This window comes from Anolis sagrei, chromosome 5, assembly GCF_037176765.1.
Source record: "Anolis sagrei isolate rAnoSag1 chromosome 5, rAnoSag1.mat, whole genome shotgun sequence".
NCBI lineage: Eukaryota > Metazoa > Chordata > Lepidosauria > Squamata > Dactyloidae > Anolis > Anolis sagrei.
Window position 1 is genome coordinate 138,529,679 of NC_090025.1, and position 19,573 is coordinate 138,549,251.

The 19,573-nt window shown below is 40.6% G+C and overlaps 1 protein-coding gene across 1 annotated transcript in view; it reads right to left on the minus strand.

Annotated features, from left to right (window-relative positions):
- The window catches only part of AMIGO2 (adhesion molecule with Ig like domain 2), a 31,526-nt gene extending 13,810 nt beyond the window's left edge, over positions 1 to 17,716 (minus strand). The window contains exon 1 of the mRNA XM_060777554.2: positions 17,432 to 17,716. The gene's annotated coding sequence lies outside the window, so the exon portion shown is untranslated. The remainder of the gene's footprint in view (positions 1 to 17,431) is intronic.
- Between the last annotated feature and the right edge of the window lie 1,857 nt (positions 17,717 to 19,573).

Here is a 19,573-nt window from a genome sequence, read left to right on the forward strand (position 1 = left end):
GTCAAATTGGAGAACACTTGGAAATGGTGACAGCCAAGTGGCTGCCATAAAATTTTCTATTCGACTTGTGGTTTTGAAATATCCTATCCTGCATTATGTGGTACATCCATTGTACAAAACTTGTAGAAGAAAGCTGCATAGAATTGAGAACATAATTCTAGCCTGTGTAGTTTTGGTTCAGGTCAGGGATTACTATTTTCCTGTGAAAACCTAAAGATATGCTCAACACTCATCCAAACAGCCCTATTTTGAGTTATTTTGAGACAAAGGCAGACAACTTGCTTTTTCATAATGCTGCCATTGCCAAGCATTTGCTTGCAAAATTCTGTGAAAAAACTAAGGTCCCATGGTGGCAAAGGAACAAATATGAAAAATTGATGTAGAGTACAAAACCCTTCCTTGGTTTAATATTTTAAAATATTTCACAAATGAACTTTAACAAGCAATATTATGTAATATAGTCCCTACATTACATGATCACATGGTGTGTGCATTTATGTTTAAATCAGAGAGATCTTTCATGATCAGTCATGAACATCTTGCTAAACTGCAGAGGAAAGAATTTCAGGAGGAAACACAGACTGTAAATACTGGGATTTCAAAACACTAAAAACTGAAAGCAGATTCTTCACTGCTCTTTAAATGTCTATGAACAGAGGAAGAAACATACATTATCTTCTATTCATTCTTTAAACTGCATAGCCAATTTGTTTTGTGCCATTATTAAAAACCTGTTAGCAATTTAAAATAACATTTTTTTCCATTTTCCCTTTGTCTATCTTACCATGCTTGTCTCTCGATAATCCTAACAGTGCAATGTTTGAGAGATATCTGTTCAGGGATTTACTCTGCAAGCTTACTCTTGAGTTACGTTAAATAGATGAGAACATTACTAAAACTAAATCCACAAGACTGGCATAACTCCAAGTTATGACAGCATGGAATGTCATAAATTTGTATAGAGGTAGCATCCAAGTTACAAACAACATAGATTCTATAGGTTTGTCCTGAAGTTGAATTTGTATGTAAGTCAGAACAGGGACATTATCCCAGCCCTATACACACACACACACACACACTTTGGATAACATAGGGATTGGTGATAAAGATTCAGTAGAGATACCTTTTCCCCATGATTTCAGGAATGAATTTCCCTTCAGAGGGATAGATTTCCTGTGGTCTCACCCCATTCTTAGCTATGAGTTCTTTGTAAGTTGGATATTTGTAACTCGGGGACTGCCTCTATATGTACAAGAGTTGTGCGCAAATCCATTTTCCTTTGGTACATCCATTCTTTTGTTACTTTCATTATCTTCGGGAGCACGTAACAGGAAGCCCCCTCCCGGCATGAAAATTAGCTCAACACGAAAGTAAGCAAGAGCCAATCCCAGCTCCTCATCTGCTTTTTGTGAACAGCCTCCTTGTCTTGAAAAGAGTGTGTATGTATTGCATGCTGGCCCAGAAAGCTTGTGCACCTGCCTGCAGCCGAGTCCTTCCTCTACAGTAAAATTGCCTCCTTCTCTTGGAAAGTGCATGTGGTGTGCAGGCCTAGAACATGCGTGTGCCTGCCTGCAGCTGAGTGCCTCTCCTCTTGAGAAGATGATGAGAAGGCTTTTGGGAGGCTTCCAAAAAATGGATCGGGGCTCCCACTAAAAGCCAGGACATGAAACGGGTCAAGGTTTACCCAGATTGCATGAGCCAAATATGTACTACACAGGAATTTATGGTACAAGGAAGAACTTGATGTGTGTTGGATCCTGGGTGCTTTTATTTTTGTAAACAGACATCTGCTGACAAAATAATGATTCATTATCTATAGTTCAGTGGTCAGAGAATCCCACAGTTTTAATTATGCATGAATGTATATTTGATAAATGTCAACTTCAAGAAGATATATTTTGAAAAGATGGCCAGTTTATAAGATGGACGAGCCCCTGTTTGTGTCTTCTGTGTTTTCCTTTATTTTTCCTTTTTTTATTCTTTTCTGTTTCTTTACTTTGTAATTATAATTTAAAATCCAGTTTTAACAGAGAAATGGGTGCATGATGGGAGAAAATAAATAATAGTGACCATTGAGGCTGAATTTGATTTGCTGCCAGAGCTTTGGTCACACTGCTCTCACCAGTTCATATCATGACAAAACAAGTGTAATGAAGTATATTGAGGAGGTGGCAAGCTTGTTCTCTCTACAGCAGGGGTCCCCAAATTAAAACTGCAACCCAGATGTGGCCCCTCCAAGGTCATTTATCTGCTCACTACCCTAAACTTTACACTAAGGGCCACCCTAAGTTTGAAATGACTTGAAGACACACAACAGCAGCAGCAGCAGCAGCAGCAACAACAACAACAATCTGAATTAACTTGATTATTTCCTCAGCCATGGTTAACATTCTTCTTCATTTTAAATATTGTATTGCTCTTTCATTTCCCCCCACTACAAATAAGATGTGCACACTGTGCATAGCAATTCAATCATTTTTTCCCAAGCTATAGTCCGCCCTCCATGCCTCCAACAGTCTGGAGACCATGAATTGATCCTCTGCTTAAAAAGTTTGAGGACCCCTGCTCTATAGAAATGGACATGGAACCATGGATTCAATCTTCAGGAATGGAAGAACTTCCTGACTGTTAGAGTTGTTCAAAAGTGGGAAATGTTGGCTTGAAGTATGATGGTCTCCTTCTCTTGGGTTTTTTAAACAGAGGTTAGATCACACTTGATTGCGTGTTCTTCCATGGCAGAATGGGTTTGGTCCCAACAGCCCTTGTGGCCTTTTCTTTCTCTATGATTCTATAATTCTAAGTATAAGAGGAGTCAATACATAACCTCTTCCTTTGGAAGATGAAATACTGAATGGAACCCCGTGAAGCTGTTGTCCTATGGGAAAGAAATATGCACTGCCAGGAGGACATATTTCTGTTTGTAAGCTCCATCATACCTTTCAGGACCCTTCCACACAACCATATAATCCAAGACCCTTCCACACAGCACTATATCCCAGAATATCAAGGCAGAAAATCCACAATATCTGCTTCGAACTGGATTATGTGAGCCAACATTGCCATATAATCCAATTCAATGTGGATTTTATACAGCTGTGTGGAAGCAGCCTCAGTTAGATGATCCTGGTTCAGACTAGTGAGCAATGGTGGTGAGACCACTGCTTTTTGTCCCAAAATTGCAATGATCGAGTTTGTTTTTGTAGTGATCTTGTTCCCCAGATTGAGTTGTGAGAATATAACTTGATGGGAAGGGGAGGCACTGCTTACAGGGTAGGTTTTGAAGAGAATTTGGTTATGCCATGATTGGAACAGAACTACTGGATGGAGTGGGAAGATGTCTGGAAACATGCCCAGATTTTCTCCTGTAGCTTGATGCATTGCAAGGATGTTATCCGCAGGGATGTTCTAAGGCAGTGGTTCTCAGCCTGTGGGTCACCAGATGTTTTGGCCTTCAACTCTCAGAAATCCTAACAACTGGAAAACTGGCTGAGATTTCTGGGAGTTGTAGGCCAAAACACCTGCGGATCCACAGGTTGAGAACCATTGTTCTAAGGCAGTTGTTCGCAACCTGGGGTCCCCAGATGTTTTTGTCTACAACTTCCAGAAATCCCAGCCAGTTTACCAACTGTTAGGATTTCTGGGAATTGAAGGCCAAAAACATCTGGGGACCCCAGGTTGAGAACCACTATTCTAAGGGCTTCCATAGGTCTCTGAAAGTGTTTTGCAGTATGTTCCACTAAATAAAAATATGTGGGATAATTCTTGCTCATCCTCCTATGCTTCAAAAATATGGAAACAACTGTGTCAGATAAGGATCGTATTGCTTACATGGTGAATGGGTGGAATAGGAATGGAACATATTACTATTTGATCTATGTCTATATCTATATGCTAATGCAGGACCTTGGCCATTATTTCATTTCAATTCTGCTTTTCATCTAAGGAGAACAAAGGATATATGAAATACTTACATTAAGGTTAGTGATGGATATCATGTAATAACTTCCAATTCAAAAGATCTAGGTTGTCTGGATCCTACTCCAACTCCCTAATCAATATTATTAAATTGATGTAAATAATGCTTGCACTAGCCTTTCCTATACAAACAATAAGAAGAATCTTTAATATCATCTAAACACCAAGAGTTACAGGTCTTCTGCTCTTTTAAAGCTCCTTTTAAAACTATAGAACAATTTAACCTGTTAAGGTAGCAGCATGTTTCCCAAAACAGAAGACACTGGGCAAGGAATTATTTGCACTGTTTTGCTCCTACTGGACAGAAATTCCTAAATGCATTATGATGGAGTACTGGTAAATACTATGCATTCTACTTTAGCTACTGGTACTGCTAGCCAAATACTCATAACTGGTCAAAACACCAACTAGCAGGAATGCTGCAGTCAAAAATAGAAGTGCTTGCAGGTCCTTCTTTTGGATAAGTCTGAATTGCCCTGCCAACCACATTATTTTTCTTTAGTGGGTGAACATTGCCAGGAATATCAAGTAAATTCACACCCATGGGCACAATAAGTAGTTGGGCTAAAATGAGTAGCCAATGAATAGGAATCCCTGGTTGCAACTGCTACTCATTACTCATAATGATCTCTAGTGCTTTTCCAGGATACTTCACTGTGAATCTCTGTGTTATGCTGACCACTATTGAGTTTTCCAGATGCACTACTAATGCGAGGCCTCTACTATTGAAATAGTGGAGCCCTGGTCTCTTTGAAAACTGCTTAATAGATAACACAACTGGCATTTATTTATTTATTTATTTACTTACTTATTTATTTACCTTACTTGTATACCGCTGTTCTCAGCCCGAAGGCGACTCACAGCGGTTCACAGCAATAAGAAACAGCAGAATTCAATGTTACAATATAAAAACAGTTAACAACTTAACACATTACCCAATTAATAAACAATTAACAATTTCTACAATAGCCATTCACTATCATCTCATCATCAAAAACATATCTCTAACAAGAACATAATTGCAGAATTGAAAGGTACTGCACACTTTTAGCTACTGTTTGTTTTGCAAGCTTCAAATTTACAAGGAGAACAGAGAAACAACATGGCTGTGAATGGGCATATCTGAAAATCATGATAACCTATAGTCTACCATGCAAACTCATGGTAAATAACCACATTTGTGTTTCACATTTCTTTCCTGATTTGTTTCTCTTCTGTGGTCTATCCCTGCTCTTGCTTTGATGTGGGCACAGGGGTAAACAAAGCAATAACAGTTTAGACATGGCTTGAACAAGCAGTTTAAAAGTCAACAACAATGGATTGATTGCAGTTTGTTTCTATTCAACAAATGATAACTAAGGGCCCTTCCACACAGCCATATAATCCAGAATACCAAGGCAGAAAATCCCACAATTTCTGCTTTGAACTGGGATATCTGAGTCCACACTGCCATATATCCCAGTTCAATGCACATATTGTGGGATTTTATTCAGCGGTGTGTAAGGGGTCTCAGTTACAGAGTTAGTTTCATTCAGAACAAGTCATTTTTTAAAAAAAAAAAACCTGCCATCTTTTATAACAGTGGGCTAATGTGGTTAAGAAATAGGTCCCCCTACATCTGCATTGCAACTGAATAGAATAGGCAACACTGACTTAAAAGGATGAAATAACATGCCATGAATGCCCATATATTCCTATCTGAGTAATGTGAACATTAATTAAACCAAAGACAATTATTAGTTTATAATGAGATCCAACCCATTGATTCTTGTTAGCTTCTTTCCAAACTTGCCAAAGTCATAAGCTAACAGCAAACTATGGTTTTCATTCAATTGTTCTGTCAAGATCAAATTCATTTCTAGCCACTCTTTGCAAATATGCCGATTAATTCACTGACAATATTTTCACAAGGCATCCCTTATATTAGAGATACAGAAAGCTTCATCAATAAGATCAAACAAAAGAGTGTAGGAGTGGCAGAATGGTATTTAGACTGGATGTGGCATCTTTATAAACCACATTATGAGTCCAGATTGGTTTTGCAATAGACACTAGAGCAAGACGATGAACAACATCCACCTACAGATTTTTATTAGATTTATCAGCTATTACCCTTGGAGGAAAAACTTGTTTCGGGCTCTGAGGCAATGTTATTTTCAAACAAATAGGAATCATTACAGGTAGCTCATCCATGCATCCTGGGAAGAAGAAGTAAAAAGGATATTTCAAAGCAGAAAATAATCTATGCTGACATACTATTATGTTATGCTAGACAGCTATGGATAATTTATTAGTAACGTACAATAATGATGTTACTCTAGTGGCTCTCACTCTTCAATCAGATATATTTCATTTTGCCCATCTCCTCTACCCAAACATTGCACCCAATATCCTTCGGATGATAAGCACAAGATGCTGCCATTGTTCCAACCAGATCTTGTTATCTTTCCTCATCTCCCCTTTAATGAAGCTGAATTTGTACTGCCTATCACACTAACAGGAACCCCCCGCCCCTCTCTGTATGCGTGTGTGTGTAAAAATCAAGAGAAGAGTAGGATGAGCTTGTTTGCTCCTCTTTTCTGGTATTCTAATAGGCTAGACTAAGTATGCTATATATTAGAACAAACTCTTCATGCACAGAGGCCAGGTCCTCCATGGACCCACTTTCCATGTTTTGCAGACTGGAAGCTCTCAGCAATGCCATTAGATGTATAAACAGGATACATGCACCACATATTCCTTTATTGGGGTGAAAATAGCATCCTACCTCCCCTGCTCCCTGACACTGCAGATATACATGTCTTAGGCCCCTTCCACACAGCTGAATAAAATCCCACATTATCTGCTTTGAACTGGGATATATGGCAGTGTGGGCTCAGATAACCCAGTTCAAAGCAGATATTGTGGGATATTCTGCCTTGATATTCTGGGTCATATGTCTGTGTGAAAGTGCCCTTACTTTCACACAAAAGAGGTCTGTTATTGCTCACATGGCAAAGCTGACCACAAAAGGGGGTGGTTTTAGGAGGAGACAGAAGCACCTGGAGGCACAGAGAATCATGAGTTGGAAGGGTCATCTAGTCCAACTCTCCTGACGGTGCAGCTATCCCTGAGAAATATAACTTTGTTTTAAAAGTTTCTGGATACGTGATGCCATTGCAATGATTACAAATGCCTCCAATCGACCTTAACAGCTAGGCATGAATGGGTGAGATGTTGAAGGAGGACGTGTCAAGCCCCCTCCTGCCAGTGAGCCATGGCACTACAAGCATTTGTGACAGGACCCCACTGCTTGTTGTGCTGTGGAATGCCTGTGAAAAAAGGCTGAATGCAGTATCTTTCAGTGCTCTCCTCAACAGCACTGTAGGACTTCTTCAGTAGATGCAGCTGCCTGGCTGTTCACGTGGATTGTGGGAAGAGGATGCGATTGCAAATGGGTCAAAGCTATATCATCACACCTACATCTCGGAAGCTGGATTTTGACCAACATTGTTACATATTCTGTATCAGTAGAGGGCCCTGGAGATGGCCCATGACCTCCAGTTATGAGAGAGGAGGCCCCATGTTTCATATATTGTCCACCCCAATGGCTGGGCAATACATGATACATACTTTAACTATACATGATACATACTTTAACTAGCATAACTTAAACATATTACCAGTGTTCAGCACAACATATTCAAAGTTATTTCAGTAGAAGGATTATATATCCAATAGCCATTGTGTTTTAACTAATGTTTTTGACTGTATGTTGTTTAATCTGTCTATTTTACTCTATTTTGCTTTCTCTTTTATTGACTTATTTATTTTGCATATGTTATTTATTGTATTTATTTATTTTGTGAGCTGCCCTAAGTCCTTTCGGAGAGATAGGGTGGGATATAAATAAAGATGATGATGATGATGATTATTATTATATCAGAAGATCTCTTACTTAAAATCCATGGGATTCCCAGCATGCCATTACAGAAACGGTTAAGGATAGGTGAAATGGAAAGGTGACATACATAGGGTCAGAATCATGAATGCATTCAAAGAAATTTTAGAAATAAAAGTGAAGCTGCTTTCAAAGCACTTGGGAGAAATAAAACACCAGGAATAGTTAATATATCAATAGTGCTGTTTCAAAATACAGAGAGAGATTCCATTCGATTTCTAACTAAAATCTGCCAACATATGTGGAAAGTAAAACAATGGACCAAAAGTTGGAAACATTCAATATACAGCCCAGTTCCCCCAAAAGAAGAAACTATGGATTGCAGTAACTATTAGAGAGTTGAATTAATCTCTCGTGTAGCAAAATGGTACTCATAATTTTACAATGAGTACCATTTTGCTTTTATTACATATGAAACAAGAAATGTCAAAATGGGTTCAGAACTTGAAGAGGCACCAAGGGAAATACTGCAAACATATGTTGGATAATGAAGCACACCACACACACACACACACACACACACACATCACACAACCAAAGGCTTTAAGTTTGTGGAACATGAAAAACTATGAATCATGTAAAATAGATGGGTGTACCACCACAACAGATAATTTTCAAAAATGGGAGTTCTCATTTTTTTTAAAGTGGAAACCAGTAACATCAGTAGAAAACTGCTGACCTTGTAATATTTTTGCAATTCCACAGATATGTCCCAACAATGAGTGTGGTGTGCACATGGAAACTGTTTGGGTGAACTGGAGGTTTACATTACTTTTTTCTGCTTTTGGATCTCCTGACATAGGATGCGGAATCCAAAAAAGAGAACCAAACACTCTTTGAAAGAAAATGAAAGAGGGCTGGAAATCAGCCTCCTTCCTCTCTCAGGTGAAGATTAGAGACTGGTCGTTTTTTTCATGTCAGAAGCGACTTGAGAAACTGCAAGTCACTTCTGGTGTGAGAAAATTGGCCATCTGCAAGGATGTTGCCCAGGGGACATCCAGATATTTTACCATCCTTGTGGGAGGCTTCTCTCATGTCCCTGCATGGGGAACTGGAGCTGCCAGAGGGAGCTCAACCCGCTCTGAACTGCTGACCTCTGAGTCAGCGATCTTGCCAGCACAAGGGTTTAACTCATTGCACCACCAGGGGCTCCTGATGTATGTCCTTGAAATCTCCATGGAGTTTACTGTTTGGGTCAGAACTTGTCGAAGCAACTGCTTTGGACTGCTAAAATCAGAGTTCCACAAACATTAATAAAATAAAATAATGGTACTCTCCAAAGCTCCGGATCATGGCCAATAAGTGCAACACTAATAGAAGACTGAAACAAAAGTAAAACAAGTGGAACCCAACTAAAAATAGAGGAAGAATCCACCACAGTTAGAAATGCTGTCTGGTTCATGAAGTTAATCTTATTGAACATGCTATTCTGATTGCGGCAAATTTAAGCATTGATTGATTTTTCTAAGCTTACTTATGATCACATTCTAGGTACCAGATAGGTAGTGTGGTGTAGCAGTGAAAGAGTTGGGAAAGATCTAAAGAGTAGTCCGAAGAAAGTTATGAAATTCATTGAGTGAACTTGGTTCAATAACTCTCTCTCAGATTAGTAAATTCCACAGGATTATGAGAGAGAGCCATGCACATCCCCATTAGCTCACCAAAGGAAAGACAGCACAGAACTACAACTAATAAGAACAAGAACAATCTTTAAGACTTTGAGCACTCCCTTAGACATATCCAAAAGAGTAAAAGGGTCATGCATTACTCAATGGGCAAGAAAGACTGAGATTTGCAGAAGTAAAATAGAGAGAGAGCGAGAGAGGTGTGTAAGGAATGGGAGCGGACAACAAGTAAGCAGTGCGGTGATGAATAAGCATGGTTAAAAAAACAATACTGTCTGGAAAGAAAATATAGAAAACTAGTGATAATGGATGGGAATTGAGAGTTGGAATTCCCAACAGAAACACTACAGATTGCAATATCTTGTAAATGATTACTAATAGACACTTGCAAATGATAATACACATGTTTTAACGTGTTAAAAGGGGGGGGGGGCTCTCAAATTCTTAAAATCTAACTGATGTAAATACTATTTTTATATGAATATCTCAAAGGAAAATACCCCAGGTGTCCAGTTTGCCCAGTCACTGAGAAAACTGATGCTGAGGTGCTGAGAATCTGAAATATTTTTCTCTTCCAGCATGAACATCTTACTACTGTTATTCTACTAAGGTCTGTTATCATCAATGCATGCATGTTGCTTAAACCTCTCTGAATGAAGTTCCTTACAGTTGTAATCATAGGCTCTTATAGCTGGAAGGAACCACAAAGGCTGGCTAGTCCAACATCCTGCCAGGAATACACCTTTAGCATCCTTGAAAGATATCAATTCTAACTCTGGTGAAAGACCTCCAAAGAGCAATCCATTCTGCCCTCAATCTGTTTTTGACATTCAAGAAGTTCTTCCAAATGTTTAGGTGTATTTTTTTCTTTTATAACTTGAATCCACTAGTTTGTGTCTCTTTGGAGGTGAAGAAAACCAGTCCACTCCATTCTCTATATGACATCCCTTTAGATATTTAAACATAACTATTGCATCACATCTTAGTCCTCTCTCCAAGGTACACATACTCAAATCTATAAAGTGGTATAACACAGTGGTTTATAACTTTTTTTTAACCAGGGACCACTTTGACCAGGGACCACTTTCTAACATTTATTTATTTATTTACCACATTTGTATACCACCTTTCTCAGCTGGAGGTGACTCATACTAAAAGGGTTATGAATCATTTTTGGTCAAATTTAGATTTGATTTGGTTATTTGGGGGGCTGATTCAGAAAATTGCATTGGATAGATCACATCAGCTCTACTTTCCGATACAGAACATATGCCATCCAGTAGTCGCCATCTGCTTGCCCACAGAAAACCATATTTAATATGCATCAGCACTATAAGAGAGTTCTGAGAGACCAGTCGCTCTTATTGCAACGGTGAGGCTGTGGACCATATTTTAGTTCTTGCAGGCCACTGGTGGTCCACAGACCACAGGTTGGGAACAACTGGTATAAAAAGACCTAAATCTTAATAAAAAAGCCATTTTATTCTGTTTCCTCCATTATTTTAGTATCAGCATTTTAAAATATCCCTATTTCACTATATGGGAGATCCAGACATGGCTAAAATATTGGCATCTGAGTATTTTAGGCTGCCATTCTTATTGCCAGAAGAAAATGCACCACTGTTTCATCCTCACATCCAAAATATTTCTTAGTATTGGATAAAAACCAGAAGACAACTTGGTTAATGGTTCTCCATTAACTCTGGTACAGGAAGGTGAAAATAGATCTGTGTTGGTCACCCAACAACTGTGTTTTTCAGTCTTAGCCCTCCAGTTAATGGAGGGACAAATCTTAATCTGCAACTAAAACTCTAAGATGGAACTCAAGTATTCAGTTGCTTGAAAGCAAAGTCGACTGAAATCCAGGAAATTTTATTTTCAAGCAATATATATTTATTTGGCACTGCATTGTTCATAAAATCTCCTACCTGGCAGAATCAATTAAAGCTGGCAGCCCCATGTTACTAAAATAAGTACATGCTGGGTGACAACACATATTAGCAAATGAGAACAAAAAGGGGGAGGATTTGAGAGAGCTATGTAATATAGACAGTTTCAGAGAGTTGTGTTTATTGTAGATTTTTTTTCTGGACAGCTTTGATGTCAGTAATTAAAGGAATGTAAACATTCAGAGTCCCAACACTCCCTACCCATATTTTCATTTTGTATAAAGTTTTACACCCTGATTTTTATCCACATAATGCAGAGTTTCAAGATAAATGGGATTACTCCAACATGCATCAGGACAAATTGTAAGGCATGAGTTCATTCAGAAATTAATGAGCCAAACCTGTCGGTAAATAATATCTGCCTTTATTTAATTTTATTGTAACATAGTACAGCATCCGATTTATTGTAAACTAGTAGGAGAACATGATGTCCCTACTAAAGCAGCTCCATTGACTCCTGATAAGTTTCTGGTCCCAATTCAAAGTGTAGGTCATGAACTCATTCCCCCCTCCCCAATGAACTGGTGAGCGCTCTAAAGCGGTGGTTCTCAATCTTCCTAATGCTGCAAGCCTTAATGCAGTTTCTCATGTTGTGGTGACCCCAGCCAAATTGGTGGGGTTGGGGGGGGGATTGATTTTTTTATTTGAGATTGTAGTTGCTGGGATTTATAGTTCACCTACAATCAAAGAGCATTCTGAACTCTACCAACAATGGAATTGAACCAAGCTTGGCACACAGAACTCCCAAGACCAACAGAAAATAGTGGAAGGATTTGGTGCACATTGACCTTGATTTTTGGAATTGTAGTTCACCTATATCCAGAGAGCACTATGGACTCAAACAATGATGGATTTGGACCAAACTTGGCACGGATATTCAATATGCTCAAATGTGAACACTGGTGGAGTTTGGAAAAATAGACCTTGACATTTGGGAGTTGTAGTTGTTGGATTTTATAGTTTGACCTACAATCAAAGAGCATTCTGAACCCCACCAAAGATAGAATTGGGACAGACTTCCCACACAAAACCCCCATGACCAACAGAAAATGCTGTGTTTTCTGATGGTCTTTGGTGACCCCTCTGACACCCCTCTCACAACCCTCCAAGGGGTCCTGATTCCCAGGCTGAGAAACACTGCTCTAAAGTCCGCCGAGGAGACACTCCTTTTGGTCCTGACACAGTGTCAAGTGCGGTTGGTGGGGAGGAGGGAAAGGGTCTTCTTGGTAATGTCCCCCTGGCTATTGAATGCCCTCCTCAGGGAGATTAGGCAAGCCCTCACACTATCCTCTTTCCATAGAGACCTGAAGACTTGGCTATTCAAACAAGCTTTTGAGAACACCTAGTCCCTAGTTGATCTACACACTTGTTATGCAGCATTGCACTTTATTCCATGCCCTTGTCCTATGGTTACAGCTCTGCACTTATTCTCACTCTCTTGCTCCATGATTACAGCCTGGCAATGTTTACATTAGCAACTGCCATTGACCAATGAGTGTGGTTTTATTCTGACTTTTATGTTGCTGTTGACATGTTTATATGTTTTATTCAATTGTTTTTTAAATTGTGTTTTATTTCATGTTCTGCTATGTTGGCACTTTGTGCTTTATGTAAGCCTCCCCAAGTCCCTTCAGTTATTATTATTATTATTATTATTATTATTATTATTATATTACTAGGAATCCCTGATGGTGCAATGGGTTAAACCCTTGTGCCAGCAGAATTGAAGACCAACAGGTTGCAGGTTCGAATCCAGGGAGACCGCAGATGAACTCCCTCTGTCACCTCCGACTCTCCATGCGGGGACATGAGAGAAGCCTCCCACAAGGATGGTAAAAAAATCAAAAACATCCGGGCAGCCCCTGGGCATGTCCTTGCAGACAGCCAATTTTCTCACACCAGAGGTGACTTGCAGTTTCTCAAGTTGCTCCTGACACACACACACACACACAAAATTTACTATCACTCCAGTTTACAGTCTTGTACAAGTTGCTTTATCAAAGCTGAGCCTCACAGTTCCCAAGTAGAATTCCTCTGTTTCTCTCTTCTATAAAGAGAAAGCATGGATGCTCTGCTATGAAGCTTGAATACTCCACCTTCTCCCAACAGTAAGCTGCTGGCAATATGCCGCTTCCTAATTATCTACCTGATTCACAAAGTTTTGTCTTGAGATTTGCCTTCATCCAAAATTCATTTCCATTTAAAACATATCTTAACACTAGATCAACTTAATAGGGCAACCTTACACATTTCAACTTAGATCCTACCGAATTATATGTGATGTGCTCTCAAACCAGATCGCAATGAAAATATATATCTCTTAAGACTCATTGCCTTCTTCCTCCTATAGTTTTGCTGCTGGACACTAGAGATTCCATTCTTTGCTTTGTCACTACTTTTTGATTTTTATATATACAGTACATGCAATCTGCTTCCTATCAGTATTACTTCCCCCCTCATTTTTTTTCACCTGCACTTTCCATCTTTTCTTCGCTCTTAGAAATTAAGTGCCAGTACATGCAAATAGCAACTATTTAAAAATGTGCATATGTATGCCCATTTGCATCTGTACATGCATCTGTGCCCCCTGAAATGGACAGAAGACGACAAAGTGGTTCTTAAAATGTGTAAGTGTTGATGTATATGTACAGATGCAAATGAATGTGCAAATACAAATATACTCATGTATTTATAAGTGCATGCAAATGCATGTATCGATGCAAATTTATTTATTTATTTATTTAAAACATTTATATCCAAATGCGCATGTGCTGATTTATGTATACAGATGCCAATTTGCAAATCATTGCTATATGCATGTAGTACTTGCACATTATGTTATGTTGCAATATATTATATTGTGCTTTTAATGTATAGTATTTTAATGGTCTGATTCCTTGTACTTATTATGTTTATTTAGTTTCACCTTTTACTTTGTTTATAAGTCATACTGAGTTATTTGATTTTATGTTTTGCCTTGACTGTTGTTTACGTTTTCTGGCATTGAATGTTCACCATTTTTGTTATTTCTGTAAACCCACCTGAGTCCCTTTGTGGAGAGGGCAGGTTATAAATAAAAAATATTATTATTATTATTATTATTATTATTATTATTATTAATTACACTTTAATTTCAATTGAGGTAAAAAACAGTACAATTTCTAAGCAGTACATAAGCTATGCACACATTTCAAAATGATGGGACAGGGTGTCAGTCTGATACTAGCTGCTCTTGATAGGCAAATTCATGGGTCTGTGCTCTTCTTCTTTAGGGTTCTTTATTTTAGAGTTTGGATGGACAACTCTTTGGATGGACAACTCTTAAAAACACGAGCCATTTGAAGAGAAAGTAGGACATGCCACCATAGGCAGCTGAGTTTCTGTATCGATAGTATATACCCAGGTGTAAGTTGAAAGCAGAATTTGGGAGCAAAATTACAGATCATGATATAACCTATGGATAAGTTGAGGGTGATTCCACGCAGAGAGGAATCATAAAATCATAGAGGTGGAAGAGACCTCATGGGCCATTCAGTCCAACCTCCTGTCAAGAAGCAGGAAAATCGCATTCAAAGCATCCCTGACAGATGGCTATCCAGCCTCTGTTTAAAAGCCTCTAAAGAAGGAGCCTCCATCAAACTCTGGGGCAGAGAGTTCCACTGCAGAACAGCTCTCACAGTCAGGAAGTTCTTCCTAATGTTCAGGTAGAATCTCCTTTCCTGTAATTTGAAGCTATTGTTCCGTTTCCTAGTCTCCAAGGCAGCAGAAAACAAGCTTGCACCCTCCTCCCTGACTTCCCCTCACATATTTATACTTGGTCATCATGTCTCCTCTCAGCCTTCTCTTCTGCAGGCTAAACATGCCCACCTCTTTAAGCTGCTGCTCATAGGCAGACTCTTGATCATTTTAGTCACCCTCCTCTAGACACATTCCAGCTTGTCAACATCTCCCTTCATTTGGGTGCCCAGAATTGGACACAGTATTGCAGCTGTGGTCTGGCCAAGTTAGAATAGAGGGGTAGCATGACTTCCCTGGATCTCTAGACCATGCTGACCGAAGCATCAATGTTAACTGAAGGGACCAACCATCCCAAGCCACTGCCATTTCCTTGCCCAGGCATTCGAAATGGCCAAAAGTGGTGCTACAGCAGAAAGAACCAGGAAGGTTGGTGCTGCTTTTAGGTTCATCTAGGACAGACTAAGTTCTTTCCTTTTGCCACTCTAGTCAGAAAAAGGAATGGCTCCTCTCTTGGATGCAAGGAAAGGTACAACACTTTCACTGTTAAACTGGATTTGTTTTCACTGGCATTTCTAGACTTAAACATCAGCACATAGGGTAACCCAGGCATAGGCAAATTCAGCCCTCAAGGTGTTTTGGACTTCAACTCTTATTTATTAATATTAGTTTGAATATTATTTATTAATATTACTTTAATAATATGTAGTACTATTATATTAAATAAGATTAATAAATAGTATTTTAATGTTTCTTTAATATTCAGTACTATTATATTCAATAGTAAAGGTAAAGGGTTTCCTCTGACATTAAATCCAGTCGTGTTTGATTCTGGGGGCTGGTGCTCATCTCCATTTCTAAGCTGATGAGCCTGCATTGTCCGTAGACACCTCCAAGTTCATGTGGCTGGCATGACTGCATGGAGCAGTGTTACCTTCCCAACAGAGCAGTACCTATTGATCTACACACATTTGCATGTTTTCAAACTGCTAGGTTGGCAGAAGGTGGGGCTAACAGCGGGAGCTCACACCTCTTCCCAGTTTCGAACCTGCAACTTTTCAATTAGCACATAGGGTAATCCAGGAATAGGCAAACTTTGGTCCTCCAGGTGTTTTGGACTTCAACTCCCACAATTCCTAACAGCCTACCGGAGGGCCAAAGTTTGCCAATGCCTTGGGTAACCCATGTTATGGGACTGTGGCACAGTCTGGGGAACCAGTTCTCCTCCACAAGTGGTGCCTGACCATGGTTCCCACCAGCTCCTGCCCATTTGGACAAGAGTAAGGCATGAGGGGTGCTGTAGTCCAGCACAGTCTGGAAGACTATGGCTTCTCTTTGCCTGCTCTGGGCAGTTGTTGACAGGGGGAAGGTCAACAACTGCCCAGAATAGGACCTTCTTCTTCAGAGCAGGCAAATATAACCCATAGTCTTCCAGAATGTGCTGGATTACAGCACCCCTCAGTTCCCCTCCACAAGTGGTGCCTGACCATAGTCCCCACCAGCTCCTGCCCATTAGGACAAGAGTAAGGCATGAGGGGTGCTGTAGTCCAGCACAGTCTGGGAGACTATGGCTTCTCTTTGCCTGCTCTGAAGAGGAAGGTCCTATCCTGGGCAGTTGTTGACAGTGTGGAAGGACAACAACTGCCCAGAATAGGACCTTCTTCTTCAGAGCAGGCAAGTATAACCCATAGTCTTCCAGAATGTGCTGGATTACAGCACTCCTCCTGCCTTACTCTTGTCCAAAGGGGCAGGAGCTGGTGGGAACCATGGTGAAGCACTACTTGTGGTAGGGAACTTGTTCCCCAAACTGTGCCACAGACCAATAACCCTAGGCATGGGCAAACTTCGGCCCTCCAGGTGTTTTGGACTGCAACTTCCACAATTCCTAATTTTGAGTGGTGGTTCAAAATTACATATTTTCTTTCTCCTTTCTAGAAACTCCTCAAGGCTGGAAGGAGGACTCTCCTTCCACGCTGCCCACCCTAATCATACCCCTTCCTTGCCCCTCTTAAGGAGAAGCAGAGAGGATGAAGAGCAGGGCAAAAACAGAGAGCAAAAGGGGAGAGAGACCTCTCTCCATCTCCTCCACTTCGGATGGATGGAGAGCTGCAAGCCGGAGACTCATGATGCCCTTCTGAAATGGCAAAACCCCACCGTGGCGAAGGATGCTGCCTTTCTCCACCACCCCGCGTTGCCCCCTGTCTCACCTGGGATGCCGAGGCCTCATGGCAGGGAAGGGAGCGTGGAAAGCCTCCCGCGTGGGCGCCCTTGCCTCCGCCGTGCATGCTCCTGCTTTGCTCCTGCTTTTTGCCCCGGCGATGCTGGAAGTTTGGAGTGCCTCCGGCTCGCTACTGCCGCCCACCTCTCGAAGGAGGATTGGCTCCGGCCGGCAAGGAAGGCGCGGGGTTGATCGGAAGCCTCGCCGCCGGGATCCACGCATGGCCCGCCCGGGACAGAAAGAGGGGCGGAGGGACCGCTTTTATGCTCCCTCCCCGCCCTCTCCCTCCCGCCCCTCTCCCTCCTCCTCCTCCTCCTCTTCCAGACCCCGGCGATTCCCTGGCTCTGCAAAGATGCCCCAAGGCGTGGGCGCGCGGCTTGCCTGCCTTGCCTTGGGATGGAGCCGGGTCCCAGCTGGGGCTGTTGCCCAGTCAAGGAAGGAGGGCTGGTCTGGGAGACAGGGGAGGGAGGGAGGGACCCCTTGGACAGGCGGGGAAGGAAGAGCGGGATTATGGATCTTAACAATAGGGTTCATACTCATGAGTAATAATAATAATATTTATTTATTTGACCAGTCATATGACCATTTCAAAATGCAACAGGAGCAAAAGACAAGGCAAAAAGGAGAGGACAGCAGCTGACCTTCTATTTTCAGTCAGAGCCTTATTTTCCTGGTTCTTCTTCATGATTTATTTTAGTAATAGCAATAACGATCATAATTTAAAATGATATTTATTAATGTGATTTTAAATAATACTTAGTTTTTCTTTTTTGTAGTGTCAGGAGCGACTGGAGAAACTGCAAGTTGCTTCTGGTGTGAGAGAATTGGCCATCAATCCTGCCGGCGCAGGGGTTTAACCCACTGCACCACCGGGAGCTCCTAATAATACTTAGTACTATTACTTTAAATAATATGTAAGAATATTATTTTGAATATTGTTTATTAATATTATTTTGGAAATCATTTATTAATAATATTTAGTAGTATTATGTCAAATAAGAGTAATAAATAGTATTTTAAGATGATTTATTAATATAGTAATAAAGTAATATTTATTAATATTATTTTAATAATATATATTAATATTACTTTAATATTCACTTGTTGTTCATTCATTCAGTCGTTTCCAACTCTTTGTGAGCTCATGGACCAGCCCATGCCAGAGCTCCCTGTTGGCCGTCACCATACACAGCTCCTTCAAGGTTAATCCAGTCACTTCAAGGATGCCATCCATCCATCGTGCCCTTGGTCGGCCCCTCTTCCTTTTTCCTTCCATTTTCCCTAGCATCATTGTCTTCTCTAAGCTTTCCTGTCTCCTCATGATGTGGCCAAAGTACTTCATTTTTGCCTCTACTATCCTTCCCTCCAATGAGCAGTTGGGCTTTATTTCTTAAAGTATGGACTGGTTGGATCTTCTCACAGTCCAAGGCATTCTCAGCACTTTCCTCCTGCACCACAGTTCAAAAGCATCTATCTTCCTTTGCTCAGCCTTCCCTATAGTCCAACTCTCACATCCATAGGTGACTACGAGGAATACCATTGCTTTTACTATGCAGATCTTCGTTGCCAGTGTGATGTCTCTACTCTTCACTATTTTATCGAGACTGGACATTGCTCTCCTCCCAAGAAGTAAGCGTCTCCTGATTTCCTGGCCACAGTCTGCATCTGCAGTAATCTTTGCACCTAGAAATACAAAGTCTGTCACTGCCTCCATGTTTTCTCCCTCTAATTCCCAGTTAACATTCAGTACTATTATATTATAATATTCAGTGCTATTATATTATAATATTCAGTACTATATATTAAATTGTAAAGGTAAAGGTTTTCCCCTGACATTAAGTCCAGTTGTGTCCGACTCTGGGGTTTGGTGCTCATCTCCTTTTCTAAACGGAAGAGCCAGCGTTGTCCGTAGACACCTCCAAGGTCATGTGGCTGGCATGACTGCATGGAGCGCCATTCCTACTGGAGTGGTACCTATCAATCTACTCACATTTGCATGTTTTCAAACTGCTAGGTTGGCAGAAGCTGGGGCTAACAGCGGGAGCTCACACTGCTCCTCGGATTCGAACCTGCAACTTTTCAGTCAGCAAGCTCAACAGCTGCTGAATATGCATGCCCAGTGTGGAACACA